This window comes from Gracilinanus agilis, chromosome 1, assembly GCF_016433145.1.
Source record: "Gracilinanus agilis isolate LMUSP501 chromosome 1, AgileGrace, whole genome shotgun sequence".
Lineage (NCBI taxonomy): Eukaryota > Metazoa > Chordata > Mammalia > Didelphimorphia > Didelphidae > Gracilinanus > Gracilinanus agilis.
This window is the reverse complement of record NC_058130.1, coordinates 225,845,637-225,862,807: the sequence shown is the minus strand read 5'-3', so window position 1 is coordinate 225,862,807 and position 17,171 is coordinate 225,845,637. Positions and strand designations below refer to the sequence as shown.

The window sequence follows — 17,171 nt, the reverse complement described above, 5'->3', positions numbered from 1 at the left end:
ATGGGTTTCATGGGTTTCCTGTTTGGGATGACGTATTAAAGGTGAGGGACTATTTTAAGTAGGGGGTAGTGACTTGGAACTTCCTCTTTAGTTACCTGAGCTGGAGGAGAGAGGAAGGTAAATAGATGAGGTGAGGTTGGAATAGGTTTTTCTTACAGGCACGTGGTCAGTTTATCTCTATCAGCATGGCTTTTATTAAAATACTATTCTCCCTTTTGATCTTGGCCATCATCATTTTTAATAATAACACACACAAACAAAAAACAATCCCATAAAGTTTCTAGCAAGAGGGATTCCAGTTATCTGGAAATTGCTTGTTGACTATATCCAATGAATTAAATTAATTTTTATTATTTAATTTTCATTTTAAAATTAATTAATTTTTTATCAGAAGAAGGAATGTAGAATTTATATTGGAATGGGGTATGGGAGCTATTAAATGTCTCAGGCCAGATCAGGGCCTCTCATCTCTAGGTCTGGCTCTCCTACCCCAGTTCTTGTCTTTTATAGTCCCCTTGGGTCTGGCGCACGGATTTCTATCTGTGGCTGCTGGCTGTGAGAGAAGCCAGACCTGTTCCTGGCCGGAGGAACTAACTCCAAACATTCAATAAGGTTGTGCTGAAAAGGCTGTTCATGAGCTGGACCAACAGGCCTCCCCTGTCCCTGTCCCCAATGATCAGGAAGATGAAGCTGCAGAGCAAGGAAAATAAGACAGCCACGGTGGTGGAGACTGTGACAGAAGACAATAGAACCCAAGATGTCCCCAAGCTGAAGGTGTGCGTCCTTCTCTTCCTGCAATGCCCACAGTTGCATCCTCAAGGCTGATGGGAAGATCCTCACCTTTGATCAGCTGGTCACAATCTCACCGAAGGGGCCCCGGAAAGGCCGCCAGGTGTACAGGCATTTGGGGAAGGTGTCTGGCACTCCCCACAGCCATGCCAAACCTTATATCGGATCCAAGGGAGGAAAGTTGGAGCGTGCCAGATGCTGCCACGCCAGCCGAGGCTACAAAAACTAACCCCTTTTCTTGTTATAGTAAAGATTTTTGGACAACAACAACAAAACAGTGCCTGTCACGGAGTAGGCGATTAATAAATATTTTTGATTGGCTAACTGACTTGATCCACATCACTATTTTACTTACACAATTCACAGACAATTGTTGCAATCTGTCAACCTAGTGACAAGCTGCTTAGAGGAAGCTATGTGGCTCAAGAGGATACGGTGAAGGGGGATGCATCTGAAGACAGGGAGACCTCCATTCAGATCGGACTTCAGACACTTAATTGGTCGTGTCACCTGGGAGAGTCATTTGACTTCCTCATTTGCCTCTGTCTTCTCCTCAGCAAAGTGGGGATAAAAATAGCACTTGCCTCCCGGGGTTATCGCCAGCCATTATCTAATGAGATAACATTTGTAAAATGCTTAGCAAAACATGGGGATATTGTAGGCACTTAATTGATGTTATTGTTTTTCTTCCCATCTTTCCTAGTGATTAGCTACTGTTGAAGCGCTGATACCTTTAGGCAAAATAGTGGAAAGATAACCTGACTTTTTAACTTTGCAGCTGATGGAATCTTCAGCCTATAAAGACTCAGATCTCTTTTCATTACTAATTTAACCTCCTCCCCAACTGGCCTTTAGGGATATAGATAGCTTAGTTTATCTTGCTTTGACTGTACAGGTCAAGCATTTCTGAGCTTGTTTAGCCTAGGGCTCGAGGGTAAAGCCGAGGCACTTGTGCAGAGCCGGTTCCCTGGAATTAAGGAAGCTGCTCCGTTCCCCTCCTTCCCAGTGCCTGAGGAGGACATTTTTTGCCTACTCCTCGGTCCCTCTGTCCAGCCACCCAAGTAAGCACTTTCTCCCTCCACTCACTCTGGTAAGGGGGGGAGGAGCGGAAGGAGGAGCGCTCACAGACCTCTTGAATTTGCCCTCTGGGCACTCATACCCTAACTGGCCTAGGGGTTTGGGAAATGGGTGAAGAGGAGAAGGCAGGTTGGGAAATTTCCATTTTACCAGCATATTGGGTTGAGCTGCCTTAGAGCTCAAAACTATTTTTCCTAGTCCTGCCCTTTTACTCTCGAGGCTGGGAGTGTAGCTCCGTCCCCTGCAGGGAGAGAATGGATGGTTCTGGGGGAGGCTCTGGCATATGGCTGCCAATGATACAGATTGGAGCCGCAGGAAATAATAGTTTTTGTTCTACCCATGGGAAGAGATTAGGAAAACTTTCTTAAAGTGCATCCTCATCTCCGGTTCCCTCACACTCTAAATTCAAAGAAGGTCTATTTCATAAAAATTCCTTCATAAAAATGCACACTCCTTTGTCTAGAATTGACGGCATGGATAATGGTGTTATATACATCAGCCTAACACCAAACAGGCCTATTTAAAGCACTCAGACTACATATAGTTAAAGCCCCAGACAGATGTGGACAGCAGGGACAATTATTTAGCTAACTCCCCAAGTTTTGTCCAGATAATAGCCCGCCACTTTTGAGCTGAAAAATCCAGATAGCCAAGTTAACTAAGTAACCAGGTCTATTGTTCTCTTTTCTCCATGATAAAAAAAATATATTTTTTGTCTTATTTAACTTCACTGCAACCTGTTCGAAACATTTCACAACAGGAGAGGCCAGTATGGTGCACCGGAGAGAGTGTGACCAAAAGACCTGTGTTCAAATCTGTAAAAAGGAAATTGGGAAAAACCATCTAAAAGTGTATATATTTCTATGGACAAGGGAAATGTATCAAAACTACATTTCCCTTGATCCAACATGGTCCAACTGGTTTCCGTTTCCGACGTCTTGACGCAGGGGAGCGCTTAAATCTCCTGGGTTAGGAGGGAGTGGGCTCTTTGGCAAGTAGGCGCTTGGCTAGGAGACAGTATGGAGGCGGCAGTTTTGAATGCTTACAAGCGCGTGGTCTAATGATTTTATCTATCAACATGGCTTTAATTAAAATACTAATTTATATATTTATACAAGCATCTATCATTTTTAATATTAACAAATCTCAGCTTTTCTATTCACTAAGTCATTTAACCCCTACTATCTCCATATACAAAATGAAGGGGGTGGACTTAATGAGGGGTACCTAGTCTGTTTTGTGTCATGAGTCCCTTTTGCAGTTTAGTAAAGCCTCAGGAACTTTTCATAGCATAATATTTTTTTTTAAACCTTACCTTCTGTCTTAAAACTGAAACTAAGTTAAATGGAGTCACACAGCTAAGAAGTATTTGAGGTCAGTGTTGAATCCAGGACCTCACTTCTGTAGGCCTGGCTCTCTATCCACTGAGTCACCTATCTGTCTCTCATCATGTTTTTAAATATTGAAGGAAATGCCAAATTTCAATTTGTTTTTGTTTTTCAGTCATTTCAGTCATGCCCAACCATTTGTGACCCCTTTGGAGATTTTCTTGGCAAAGATGCTGTGATGGTTTGCCATTTCCTTCTCCAGCTCATCTTTAAGATAAGGAATTGAGGCAAACAGAGTTAAGTGACTTGCCCAGGGTCACACAGCTAGTACATGTCTGAGGCCAGATTTAAACTCAGGAAGATGAGTCTTCTGGACTCAAGGCCCAGCACTCTATCCACTGTACCACCTAGCTGCCCTAGATTTAAATTAAAGGATAATTGAAAATAAAGATGGAATTTTTCTTCATCTAAATTCATTATTTCCCATTTATCCAATATAAATCTTATTTGTACAGAATTAATTGCATGTTATTTCCTCCATCAGAGTATGTGCTCCTTGAAGGCAGAAACACCTTTCTACCTTACTTTGCATTCCTAGAATTTAACACAGTTCCTGACACATAGTAAGGACTTTACAAATTCTTGTTTACTGACTTATTCATGGACCTTCTGAAGTGTGTCCATTGAACTGAAAAGTGGGTTAAGGATCTCTAAGGTTCCCTTAAGTCCTTTTTTTTTTTTTAAAGAACTAAACCAGGAGTTAGCAGACTAAGATTATAGTTCTGGATCTTCTACTAGGAGTTGTGATTAACGAGCTAGTGGTGCTTGGGTTTACTTAGAAATGTGTTCAAAGTTCAGGAATCTCTCTACAAGGATGGAGTTAATGAAGGACTTGGGAAGATACTTGATCAGGAAAGTTGGAGACTTGGAACCATGGAAACTATGGTAGAGTGGGACTATGATGGGGAAGGGACAGAGGTAGAGGAAAAAACAGCTGAGATTCCTCACTGAATGAATCAGGTATGTGAGGTGGAATTCATAGACACAAGTGGAGATGGAAATAAAACAAAAAAAAAATGTCGTGATCAGTAAAACCATGTAGGAATTGCTCAAATTGAGATGGAGAAATAGAGCCTGAGCAAGTGCAAGAAGCAGCAAGTTGTCTAACAGGATCTGCTACCTTTGAACAGGTGACCTAGGACTCTCTGAGAGATCTACCTAGCAAGAAAATATGGTAAAGAAATGTGCTAGATCTCAAGAGAGAAAAATGCCTCTTCTGTTTAATAACTGTGTTGTGTCTGGTGCCTAGAAGGTGTCTAATAAATGTTTCTTGTTGTTAACTGTTTTTCTTAGAAAAGTCACTTAAACCTCTATGGTCTTCAGTATCTCCATCTAAATAATGTAAGAGGTTAGAATAGATGATCATTAAGGCCCCTTCCAATGCAAAATCCTATGATCCAATGGGTAGTTTTATAGGGAAAACAAGCATTTGAGTCCTTCCAGGAGAGGTCAATTTTCACGACCTTCACAAAGGATTCAGGGGTCAGCTAGGTGATTTAGTGGTTAAAGAACTAGATGTGTAGAAACAGGTTCAACTCTGACCTCTGGCATTTCCTAGCTGTGTAACCTTGAGAAAGTCTCTTAACCCCAGTTGCCTGGCCTTTACTGCTCTTCTGCCTTGGAACAAAATACTTATTTTGATTCTAAGAAAAAGGATGAGAGAGTTTTAAAACAAACGAAAAAAATGGATTCCATCATTTCAGAAGGTCTGTTGTCTGCCAGAGCAGACATCTTCACCTCCATCGTCCCAAGAATCCACCAGGTCAGGATGTGAAAGGAAATGTAATTAATGTCCCCAGTGTTCCAACAGGGCTCTGCTGGGGCCAAGGTGAGCACAGGGCTGATTTGGAAACTTTGTGGCTCCTGTTGTTATAGTCATTATCCAGAAAAGAGCTGGAGGCCAGGAAGGTGGGTAGAATTGGTAAATATGGTCAGCCTTTGACAAATAAGTCACTTTTTTCCTGGTTTCTTCAGTCATGAGGGCATAATCCTATGATTCTAAATCCAATCTTGGGCTCCTTTTGCAAGAAACATGACATTGCTCCTTTCAAAGTTTATGTGGCCGGACTAAACCTGTATTCTTCTATTCCACAATCTACCATTCCCCACCCCACCCCCAAAACTAACTGTACAGTCAATGATCATTGTCAAGACTCTATCTAAAAAAAAATAAATTTTAGTTGAAGGATTCAAATTCATGTAACATAGCATTAAAGGATCAAAATTCTCTCACCACCTGTTTTTTTAAATATAGAGAAATGTAGGGATAACAAAATTGGCCCTACAAGAGACCATTTTTCTTTTCCTACTTTCAGCCATCATTTGTCATCCATCATCCTTTTTTCCATCATTTGACCCTATTGGAAGAGATAGGTGGTCCCTGTTTTCTCCATGATCTAAACTGTAAACATCAAGGACCTTTGCCAAGGCAAAACCAAGCCTTTGGGGTTTTAATCTTATGGTGTCTGTGTGTAAACTTACTGACTTCAGTAGCATAACTGAATGTTCTGTGTCTCAAAAAAGGAACTACTTATTTTTTTATACAGACATTGAAATAAGCTATGAAGCTATTAGGGAAACAGAGGACAAACAATCTCACATGCTAACCTCAAGGTACTCACAGTCTAAGGGAAATAAAAGGGAAGTAGACCTAGACCCTGCCCTCAGGGGGTGAGGAACAGTGACCATTACCTGAAACACAATTGTAGTACCATCAAAAGACAACATTTTAGGGGGCAGCTGGTGGCTCAGAGGATTGAGAGCCAGACCTGGTCTCAGAGACTTCCTAGCTGTGTGACCCTGGGCAAGTCACTTGACCCCCATTGCCTAGCCATTACCACTCTTCTGCCTTGGAACCAATACGTATTGGGGGTTTTTTTGTTTGTTTGTTTGTTTTTATGGGCCATTCTTTCCATGGTGTGGAGAGAGGACCTATTAAACCAAGTTCAATATTATATACAAACTTTAAAAATTTATTATTATTTATCTAGGTTCCAGCTGTTTGCCTGGAAAGCAAATGGAAGGTAAGGATTTTTTAAAAAGATATCATTTTAGGTTGAGGAGACCTTTTTCCACCATATAGCACATGGTTTTACAGGAATGGAATTGACTTACTAAAGATAATTCTTCCATTTGACAGAATAGTCTCAGCCAAGTCAATTCCATTCCATTCAACTCAGTCCAACTATCTTGGGTAATTCTTTACTCTGTGCCTGACCCTGTGCAGAAAATGCTATGGGAGTCATAGAAACAGAGATCTTTTCCTAAGTCCCAACTAGCCCTAGATTATATTGACCTTTACTTCCCCTGCAATGTGTTTCCTATGACATTTTACAAGATACTTTTTAAAGTAAGCAAATTATAGGAACAAAAATGCACTGACTCTGTTTCCCATTCTGTCACTAACACATTGTATGATCTCCTAAGGACTCAGTTTTCCTATGTGCAAAATGAAGTCTGTTGTAAGATCTGAGGAGGCTTTCAATTGACTAGGTAGCCTCTGGAATCATAGATGGAAAGCTAGAAAGGATTTCAAGAGTCCTCTAATTCATGATGGCAGAGAAGGTACACAGACCCACCTGATCTCTACCAAATTACCTTCCAAAAAACTATGATATAATGCCTCAAAACAAATTCTGGAGCAGCATAACCCACAAAAAGGCAGAATGAAATTATTTTTCAGCCTAAAACAACTTAGAAGGCTAGCACAAAAAAATCCATTGCACTGGGATGGAAGTGAAGTGCAAAGCACACCCAGGCAGGACCCACCATAGCAACAAGCCTTGTGGAGTGGCTGAATCAACAGCAAAAGCTTCCAGAGCTCTCAGCCACAGAAGGTAAGGGGAGAGGGTCAGACGACTGCTCTGAAGGAGATTACAGGGGTCCTTTTGCAAGACCTTTGTCTCATAGCCTATGTGCAGATGCAGGTCAGAGTCCCAGGTATCGGTCTCAGGGTGAGGAGAAGCACTGGCACACACCAGCCTTTTTGGGCATAGGGGAACAAGGAACCCTGGTAACAATTTCATGGCGGAAAAGAGTGTTTGTGGTAACTCACAGACCAGAGCACAAGCTGGGAGAGTATTAAACACATCTCTCCTTACATCATACCACCTAGGAAGAACTGAAAGCAGATGGATCCCCAAGGCTAGCTCTGAAGGCAGCTGCACAAAGAACCTGAAGCTTATAACAGTGCTCCCTTCACCAGTTACAGAGTTCAACTTTAATAGTTTTTAACAGTTAAAAGGAAAAAAAAAGACTGGAAAATTAGCAAACAACAAAAAAAGAAACTCAAACTTAGAAAGTTACTTTGGTGATAGAAAAGACCAAAACACAAATTCAAAAGAAGACAAGGTCAATACTTCTGTATCCAAAGCTTCCAAGAAAAATATGAATTGATCTCAAGTCCAAAAAGAACTAACAGCAGAGCTCAAAGAGCCATCTAATTCAACATGCTCACTTTACAAATGAGGAAACTGAGGCTCGGTAAGGTCACATGATTTATCCAAGGTCACACAGGGATTAAGTATTAGAGATGGTTTTTCAACCCATGTCCTATATCTCTAGAGTCCATTTTCTTTTCCATTATTGCATGCTGTCTTCCTCTTAGATTCTTTGACTCTAACAAATGAAATCAGGAGCAGTTGAAATTGTCTCCAGGACACCAATTTCAACATTAATTAAGGATCAGACATCTTAAAATAAGATGTCTTAACTTCTCCTTTGCTGGACCCTCATCAGGATTACCCCTAACTGTAGGCATTCCTCAGACTTCTGTCTTGGCCCCTCTTCTGTTCTCCCTCTATACTATCAGTTCCTATGGTTTTAATTATCTCTATGCTGAAAATTCTCAAATATACCTCAGCCTCTCTGGTAACCTCCAGCTTTGCATCTTCAACTGCCTTTCAAATATCTGAAATTGGATGTCCGGTAGATATTTTAAACTGATCATGCTAAAAATTGAATTCATTGTTCCCCCCAAATTCCCACCCCAATCCCCTATTACTGTAGATGACATCATCCTCCCATTCCCTCAGATTCAAAACCTAGAAAACATCCTTGATTCCCCTCTATCTCTCACTCTTCCTATTCAATCTGTGACCACAGTCTGTCAAATTTTTTTTCAACATCTCCTGAAATAACTCCCTCCTCTCCTTTGACACTGTCACTATTCTGTTACAGGACCTTATCACCTCATATCTAGAATACTGTAATAGCCTGCTGATGGGTCTGCCTACCTCAAGCCTTTCCTCACTTTAATCAATGCTCTATTCAGCCACTGAAGTGATTGTCCAAGTATATCATCATCCTACTCTCCAATGACTATCAACCCAGGATTAAATGAACAACTCTCTTGAATTCAAAACCCTTCATAACGTAGCTCTCTATCTTCCGTTTCCAGACTTCTTACACTTTCTATCTTCTATCCTATGATTCTAGCCTCCTGGCTTCATTCTCTTGGCTCCAGGCATTTTTCCTAGCTATTCCCCATGCCTCAGATTCTCTCCTCTTTGGCTTCCTCAGTTAAAATCCCAACTTTTATAGGAAGCTTTTCCAAAACCCTCTTAATTCTAGTGCCTTCCTTTTGTTAATTATTGCCTATTTGTGTCTTAAATAGATTATTTTATATATTTGTTTGTTGTTTGCTAGGTACTTGAGGTCAGGAACTGTCTTTTGCCTTTTTTGAATCCCAGGACTTAGCACAGTGCTTGGTATATAATAGTTACTTAATAAATGTTTATTGATTGACTTTCCCAAACCCTCTTCTAATGAATTAGTCCTCATGTGATCAGTCCTATGCTTTTACACAAGATGTGGCTAGGAGAAAGGTACAGTCTGAAGCATTAAACAAAATGAGAACAACTTTTTAATGCTAGAAATAGCCCATAATTAAAGCTTAAGAGACTGAACAAGAGCCAAAACTAGCAGGAGGAAAACTGAAATGTTTTTTGCCTCAGGCACTAACATCTAAAGGGTCTTTTCCCTGCCTTGGAGCACTGCCCATACCTTCCTCTTGTTATTCACTCTCTGGTCCTAGGCTGCCAAGCCCCCACTACTGGGGTAACAATTCCATATTCAACAAAGACTTCAGAGAAAACTGTAAGGAAACAGAGCTTTTGCAGAGAAGTAATGGTCTAGAGCTGTGTTGGTGAACCTATGGCACACGTGCCAGAGTGGGCTGCTCCCCTCCCCTTCTCCATTGTGCCTGAGGACATTTCTCGTATCAGCAGCCCAAAAGAGTTCTTCCTCTCTCCCCTGTCTGGGGTAAAAACTCACATGCAATGTGAAGATTGCAGTTTGGGCACTTGGACTCTAAAAGTTTTGCCATCACTGGTCTAGAGGTATAGAATGTTCCAATGAGTCAATGTGTAGATTTGTTTACTTCTACATTTATTTGTTAAAAAAGTTTGGATTGGAGTGGAGCAACTAAAAATTGTGGTGGAGAATGAGACTAGTTATAGTGATGCCAAACGTAAGAACAAAAGAAAGGCAATAGTGTTATTTCTGGGGCAGCTAGGTGGTGCAGTGGGTAGAGCACTGAGCTTGGAGTCAGAAAAGCTCATCTTCAAAACTGATGTATTAAATTTATCACATACTTTTTTTCCTTTTTTTTAAAATTCAGCCTATCTCTCTCTTTCTCTCCTCCCCATACCATAGAAGGTATCATCTGGCAAAATACATAGATTATATCTTTTGTGTTTCTATTTCTCTTTTCATTCCCTGGAGACCAACATTTACACTTAAATATTAAATCTATAGTTGCATATAACGTTTTCTTGGTTCTACCCATTTCATGTCATATACTTTTAAAAGATACAAGGTATACATTATAAAGAAAGATGTAATGTGAGGCCAGCTAATGCTCTGTTCATATATCTGAGGAAACAGATGTAGTTCCATGCCCTTTAAGTAACCTGAAACTTTTGTGATGGTTGCTGATTTAATGCCAATAAAGCTCAAAAAGAAAAAAAAATGCTATTGCCCTTCCAAAAAGAGGTATTTTCCTAAGATGAGTGAATCTTGGGATAAAAACTCTAGTGTGATGACCCCTGCTCCCTGCCATTTCATTCTTTCCAGCTACTCATCTTCACGTGGAGATCTATGGAAGGAAGCCTCCTAAATGAGAAAAGATTTGCTCACAATTCATGGAGGCATATGCTCCATAGGCATTCTCAAGGCAGGTCAGGGAGGTGAAGTTATAATTGGATCTAATGAGTCCTCCTTCAGGCTATTCCATCCTTTACCACTATGGAGGTGAGTAAGTTCTCCCAAGGCCAAAATTATTCTCTGATCTTTGAAGATGTCAAAAGATTTAAAAAAAAAAGCCTAAAACTTGGCTTCCAGCTACCATCATGGGGAAGGACATATAGAAATTTGGCTACTGATGTCAGTGCCTTTGCCCCTGCATTAATTGGAGGCAGGGCTTACCCATGGGCCTCTGACTTTTCTCTCTGGCAATGGATCAACACCTATGGGCACAGGGCCAGCTATACCCAGCAAAGAGGATAAAAAGGGCAAAGAACAAATAGGATAATGGTCCTAGGATAATGTTGCCTGCTCATCGGTACCAGTTTGACCAATTCTCTCTGACTTGTTGGATTCCAAATCCTGCCTGCCTAGATTTACAGGGTATCCAAAAGTCTTAATGCAGTTTTAATACCTGGAATAGTCTTAAGCTTTTAAAGAAAGTTTTAAAAATTAAATCGTTTAAAGTTTAAAGCTTAAATGACTTTAAGCTTTAAAAGCCTAAAACCACACTAAGAGTTTTGGGAACCCCTGTGTAAGCATCTGCTGGCTTCTTCCTTTCCCAGACTGACTTTCTTGAATTTAATCTCTTCTCTGCCTGATCTACAGTATCTGCTTGCTCTTTCTAGTCCTTTCTTTTTCTCTCCTACATAATCTCTGTCTACCCAATCTTTAGAATTTCTCAAGTCCAGATGGGCTAATTCTGATTCTGAATCTTCTTGCTGGTTCATTCCCATTGCCCTAGCATTACTGAAATGGATAACGAGAATTTTAATAAAAAGGAAGGTAAGCAGTCTTACTGTGGGCCATATTCTATATCCAATAGGATTCCTAGCTAGCAAATTACACTCCTCCAGGGAAAGAGAATCCATGTTATTTGTTAATAAACCATTTCAGGGCCCATCTATGCATACTTCTGAGGAGTTTTCCCTTCTAACTAAACTTTCCTCACCCCCCCCCCATGTTCTTTTTCTACCTCAAATGAAAAAACACCCCCATTTTGCATTGCTATCAGTAGAGATATGGAACAGCTTTTTCCCAAGGCCCATATAACAATCCCTATTCTTCTCATAACACTAGTCTTAAAACAACAGCAACCAACTCCTTAACCCTCTGAGTGCCAGCTATGATTTCAAAGCAAAGACCAAAAACTGTGCCTCCTTCAACACTGTGGGGGAAAAAAAAACAAAAGCAGCATATGAGGAACACTATTCCCCAGAAGAAACCAACAGACACATTCCTCAATATGTGCTAATTAAAAATCACAAAGAACAATGTATAATGTAGTAGTTTGAGAAAATCTACATTACCTCAAAAATTGTTAAAAGAAATAGGACCACAGCATGATTTACTTTTCTATTACAGACTGGCATGTTTTAATCTAGCTTTTAAATTTTTAATTATGTTCATCTAATTTTAGGCATTAATGAGATTGTGGGCACAAAATATTGCTGCATTTTCAAACTATTTTGTTTTCTTTGCCATCTCCCATTCAAAAAAGTGCTTACAAGCAATAAGGCAAACCAAATCCCTTGCAACTGAAAACACTTTCTTTTCCTGTATTTAGATTATGTATCTGATCAATCGATAAACATTTATTAAGTCCATAAGATTAAAATTAATATCCAATAACTCCAAGTATTATGTTTTATAAGATTTATTAATAATCACTTGAAGTAAAAGAAATAAAAGAACCAAAGTAAAAGCCTGAGAAAAGAGAAGTTTTCCCAGCCATGTTTGAGTGGAGAGAGAGAGAGAGAGAGGGTGGAGCCACACAAAATTTATATCCTCCCTTCTCACTCCAATCAGGCTGAATCTGTGAGATATGGATTTCATTTGCCTTCTCAGCTCAACTTCAGCTTAAGTCAGAGTTGAATGAACCTTCCTCTATGACCTTGAGGAAGTGATTTCTCTATTTGGGCCATTACTTTCTTTCTCTGCATAAAATTGGTGTAAAAGTTGTGAGATATTCCCTACAGACCTTTCCAGATTTAACACAATACTTAAGAGCTGTATTGCTATTGTTGTTGGGGTTGGGGTGTCTTCAAGCCTTCCTCCAGATCCTTCCCCAAAAGGCTCCATTTTTTGATAGAAGGGTGACCACTCCATACCTCCAACCTCTAGTGATCCATCAGCTTTCTTGAATAAAGGCCAAATGAAAAGAAATTGACCTTAACAATCAGTTATAACAAATACTTTAATTTAGTAGCTGTCAAATGAGTAAGCATTCCAATTCCTGAGAAAGGGGATGGATGGACAGAAAATTTGTTTATTTTCCCCAACAATCCTCCTAGTCACATGGACTCACAACCCCTTGTGTCATCCACAACTTTTACCTTTTCCTTATCCTGGGACAATCAGTTGAAAAATCTAGTCGGTTCTACCTCCACAAATTCTTTGGCATCTCTCTACTTCATACAACAACCCTATATCACTTCTCACTTGAATGTCTGCAACAAACTCTAAAGTAGATTCTCCAAAATTCAAACCATCCTATGCACAGCTTCAAAACTGATGTGTCTATAGAACATCAATCTTCCCCTCAAGAAGATTCAGTGGCTACCTTTTGTTTGTGGGATAAAATGTAAACTTCTGACTGTTTTTCATGTCAAGTGAGGGAAGAAGAAAATACGATCAAAATGCTAGCTCCTTTAGAGGTTAGTTTCTTCACTGAGTCTTTCTCTCCCTTCAGGGACTAGAGGAGTCTGGAATCTTGTGTTTTCTCTCTCCAAGTTAAAAACTAGAAGACTAGGATCTCTCTTCTCTGGCTCTCACCAACTCTGACCTTCAGGTAGGCAGGCAATTATTCAGCACTGAGTAATTAATTTCAGTAATGAGGAGAGTTTTATGCAAATGACCATTTGAGCCAAAGGTTACAGATACTACAATCCTCTCTTTCCATCTTTGAATGTTTGAATATTCATATTTGTTGAAGTTAATAAGTTCAAAAGAAAAAATTTAAATATATACCAGTACTTTTTTAAAGCTATTTTTCTCCAGACTTTAGTGTTCTTTGTTCCAGGTACAAATATTGGTTGCTTGGGTTCTACTTCATAGTATTTTGGGCTATACAAGAACCTTTCCCTTCATCCTCAATGGTGCTGCACTATGGTCTCCAAAGAACATAATGTTAGGGCTTCTTCCATCAAAATGTACTCACTTTGTATTCTACAACTTTAAGACCCAGTCCTCTGCTAATTAATTGGCAACATACCCTAATGGGCTAAGCAAGTTAACAACTAATTATAGCTTTTTTTCTGGTTTTATCACCCCATGTAATAGATATTATAACTTAATAGGCAAAAATCATATCTGATGGATTTTCTTGAGGAAAATTTTGAATGGAGATAGTTTTAGTGCACTGTGGCAGGTCTGTGAGGCATTTCCCCCCACCCCCACTACCCCACCTCTTTATTTCCCTTAGGATTCTTGACTTTCTGTTCCTCTGGATGAATTTTTTAAATAAAGTAACTGATTTTTTATTGGATTAAAATGACTAGGTATCTCCTTTCCTCTCTCCCCTCCTCACACTAGAGAAGGCATCATTTAACAAAAAAGATCTACTTAGATAACTTGTTTCTATTTATTAATTCTTTCTCTGGAAGTGGACATACACAAGTCATTCTTCAAACAATATTTCTGTTGTTGTATATAGTATTCCCTTGGTTCTGCTCATTTCACTCTTTATAATTTCATGTAGGTCTTTTCACGTAGGGGTTTTTAAATTAACCTGCTTATCATTTCTTATGGTGCAATAGTATTTCATCACAATCATATGCTACAACTTGTTTAATCATTTCTCAATTGATAGGCATCCCCTCAGTTTCCAGGTCTCTGCCACCACCAAGAGAACTACCATAAATATTTTAGGATGTATAGATGCTTTTCCTTTTGCCCTCATCAACTTAGGAAATAAACCTAATAGTGGTATTGCTAGGTCAACAAAGAGTCATAAAACCTCTGAATTAATTTTGTTAAAATTTGATCTAATTTTTTAAAGTGACCTTTTGGTAATTTGATTGGCACAGGACTAAACAGAGGAATTAATTTGGATAGTATTGTCATTTTTATTCTATTGGTATTGTATTGACTCTACCTTGAGCCTAACACAATACTAGATGGTTGATATAACTGGGTCCTGGTCCCTCTCTCTGATTTCTCTCATAATCATGGCCTGGGCTAGTAATTGAAACTCTACTCAGACCTCTGCCTCAGTCCTTAGCTTTTGCTCATCTACAGGTAGCCCAACATGAGATCAATCTATTCTCAGTCTCCTCCTTGCACAGTCACCCACTAAGGTATGACTTTTGTACTCTGCTTCTGCTCTGATGGGATATTGGAACACTCACTAGCTTTAGACTTTCATCCTAAATGACTTTGAAGCATGAGCTGCTCAGGATCCTCTTCCTACCTCTTTTTCTTTGGACAATCATTTATTAGGGAATGGCTTTATTCCTTTCAGGATCCCTAATCAAATATAAAAAATGGCATAAACTTCAGGCCTCCTGGATATACCTACCTTTGTGAACTGCTGAGATGCCTTTGCCTCTCTCCATCCCTTTGCATAGTTACCTTAAGGAAGTTAACTTTCTCTCTCCTAATTTAGGTCCATCTGAATTTCAGAGACCCTGTTGGATTTAGGTCTACCAGAGAAGCCCCCAAATGTCCATTCATTTCCTCTCCTCTATCACCTCTTGAGAATTAGCTTCAAATCCTGATGCATCTCTAACAGGTTGTTCAAGATTCCACTGATTTCTGATCCTATTTATCAAAGATCTCAAAACTCCAGGCTTCCCTAAAAGATCTCAGGGCATAAAATCCACTGGCTTCTGTTTATCTTCTTGCACATTTCTGGACTGAGTAGATACTAGTATTTTCTTTTGGTTTTATTTACCCGTTGCTTCATCTGGCATCCTTTCTCACCTTTGCTGGTGTTTTACTTTTCACCTGGCCATTTTTGCCAGAAATATGTATATCATTTGAATATGCAGAGGTGGCCTCATGAAAGATACTCATGCCTGCCCTCTGTGAAAATAGGACCTTAGCTCTAACCCAGCCTGGCATTCTGGGAATTCCTGTGACATGCTCTTTCCTTATCTCTCACACATTTCACTTGAAACTTTTCATTTCATTAGCGTGGAGTGTCATCCTTCCCCAGAGACCTGTATTGTTCCTGTCATTCAAGACATGCACTTGAATCTGGGACCTGAGCTCAGGACTTTTCAGCTGACCTTCCTTAACTGCTTTATTGGAGTGTCCTCAATTTATCAATGTCAGCTGCTCTGGCCTCTGACAGGACAATTAGGGTTGAAATAAACCAAGATTGGCAAATGAGATCTATTCACTGGAGCACTGGAGTAGAGTGACAGGAAGTGGGCTATTTTGAAATAAAGTTTTGTTTTCCTTGCCTTTCTTCTCCTCCCGTCTTCCCCCTATTCCAACCACTCTCAGTCCTCGCTTGCCAACATTTGTAACTTCTATTACTGATGTGTCATAATCTCCTGCCAGCTTGAGCGATGACTGTCAATTACTGGTGAATGGAAGGTAAGTACTAAGATTTTTCTACAAAAAAAAAACCATAAAGAATGACTAGAACGGGGCAGCTGGGTAGCTCAGTGGATTGAGAGCCAGGCCTAGAGACAGGAGGTCCTAGGTTCAAATCTGGCCTCAGACACTTCCTAGCTGGGTGACCCTGGGCAAGTCACTTGACCCCCATTGCCCACTCTTATCACTCTTCTGCCTTGGAGCCAATACACAATATTGACTCCAAGATGGAAGGTAAGAGTTTTAAAAAATAAAATAAAATAAAATTTAATTTAATTTAATTTTAAAAAAAGAATGACTAGATCCATAGTGCCATCTGGACAAAAAGATTTTGTGTGTGCTTGTACCTGTCACTCTCTTCTCAAGAACAAGATAAAATTTGTGAACATTTCCTCACACATATTACATATGATATATTATGTGTATTATACTACATATGTTATACATATTTTATAATTTTTTATTATGACATAATAAATTATTATATACTTATATACTTATATAATAAATATATATGCATGCATATGCATATATATATTGGAGGGGGNAACGGGGCAGCTGGGTAGCTCAGTGGATTGAGAGCCAGGCCTAGAGACAGGAGGTCCTAGGTTCAAATCTGGCCTCAGACACTTCCTAGCTGTGTGACCCTGGGCAAGTCACTTGACCCCCATTGCCCACTCTTATCACTCTTCTGCCAAGATGGAAGGTAAGAGTTTTAAAAAATAAAATTTAATTTAATTTAATTTAATTTAATTTAAAAAAAAAGAATGACTAGATCCATAGTGCCATCTGGACAAAAAGATTTTGTGTGTGCTTGTACCTGTCGCTCTCTTCTCAAGAACAAGATAAAATTTGTGAACATTTCCTCACACATATTACATATGATATATTATGTGTATTATACTACATATGTTATACATATTTTATAATTTTTTATTATGACATAATAAATTATTATATACTTATATACTTATATAATAAATATATATGCATGCATATGCATATATATATTGGAGGGGGCAATTCCACTGAAGTTTTTTTACCTCAGTAACATTGCAGGGATTGTAAGAAATGTCAGTGTCTCTCTGCCAAGAGATTCTGACAGTTATATTTGACAGTTTGATTTCATAG

At 39.4% G+C, this 17,171-nt stretch overlaps 1 pseudogene; it reads left to right on the top strand.

Moving 5' to 3' along the window:
• Positions 1–603: 603 nt before the first annotated feature.
• Positions 604–1,056, top strand: LOC123250040 (annotated as a pseudogene).
• Positions 1,057–17,171: the final 16,115 nt, after the last annotated feature.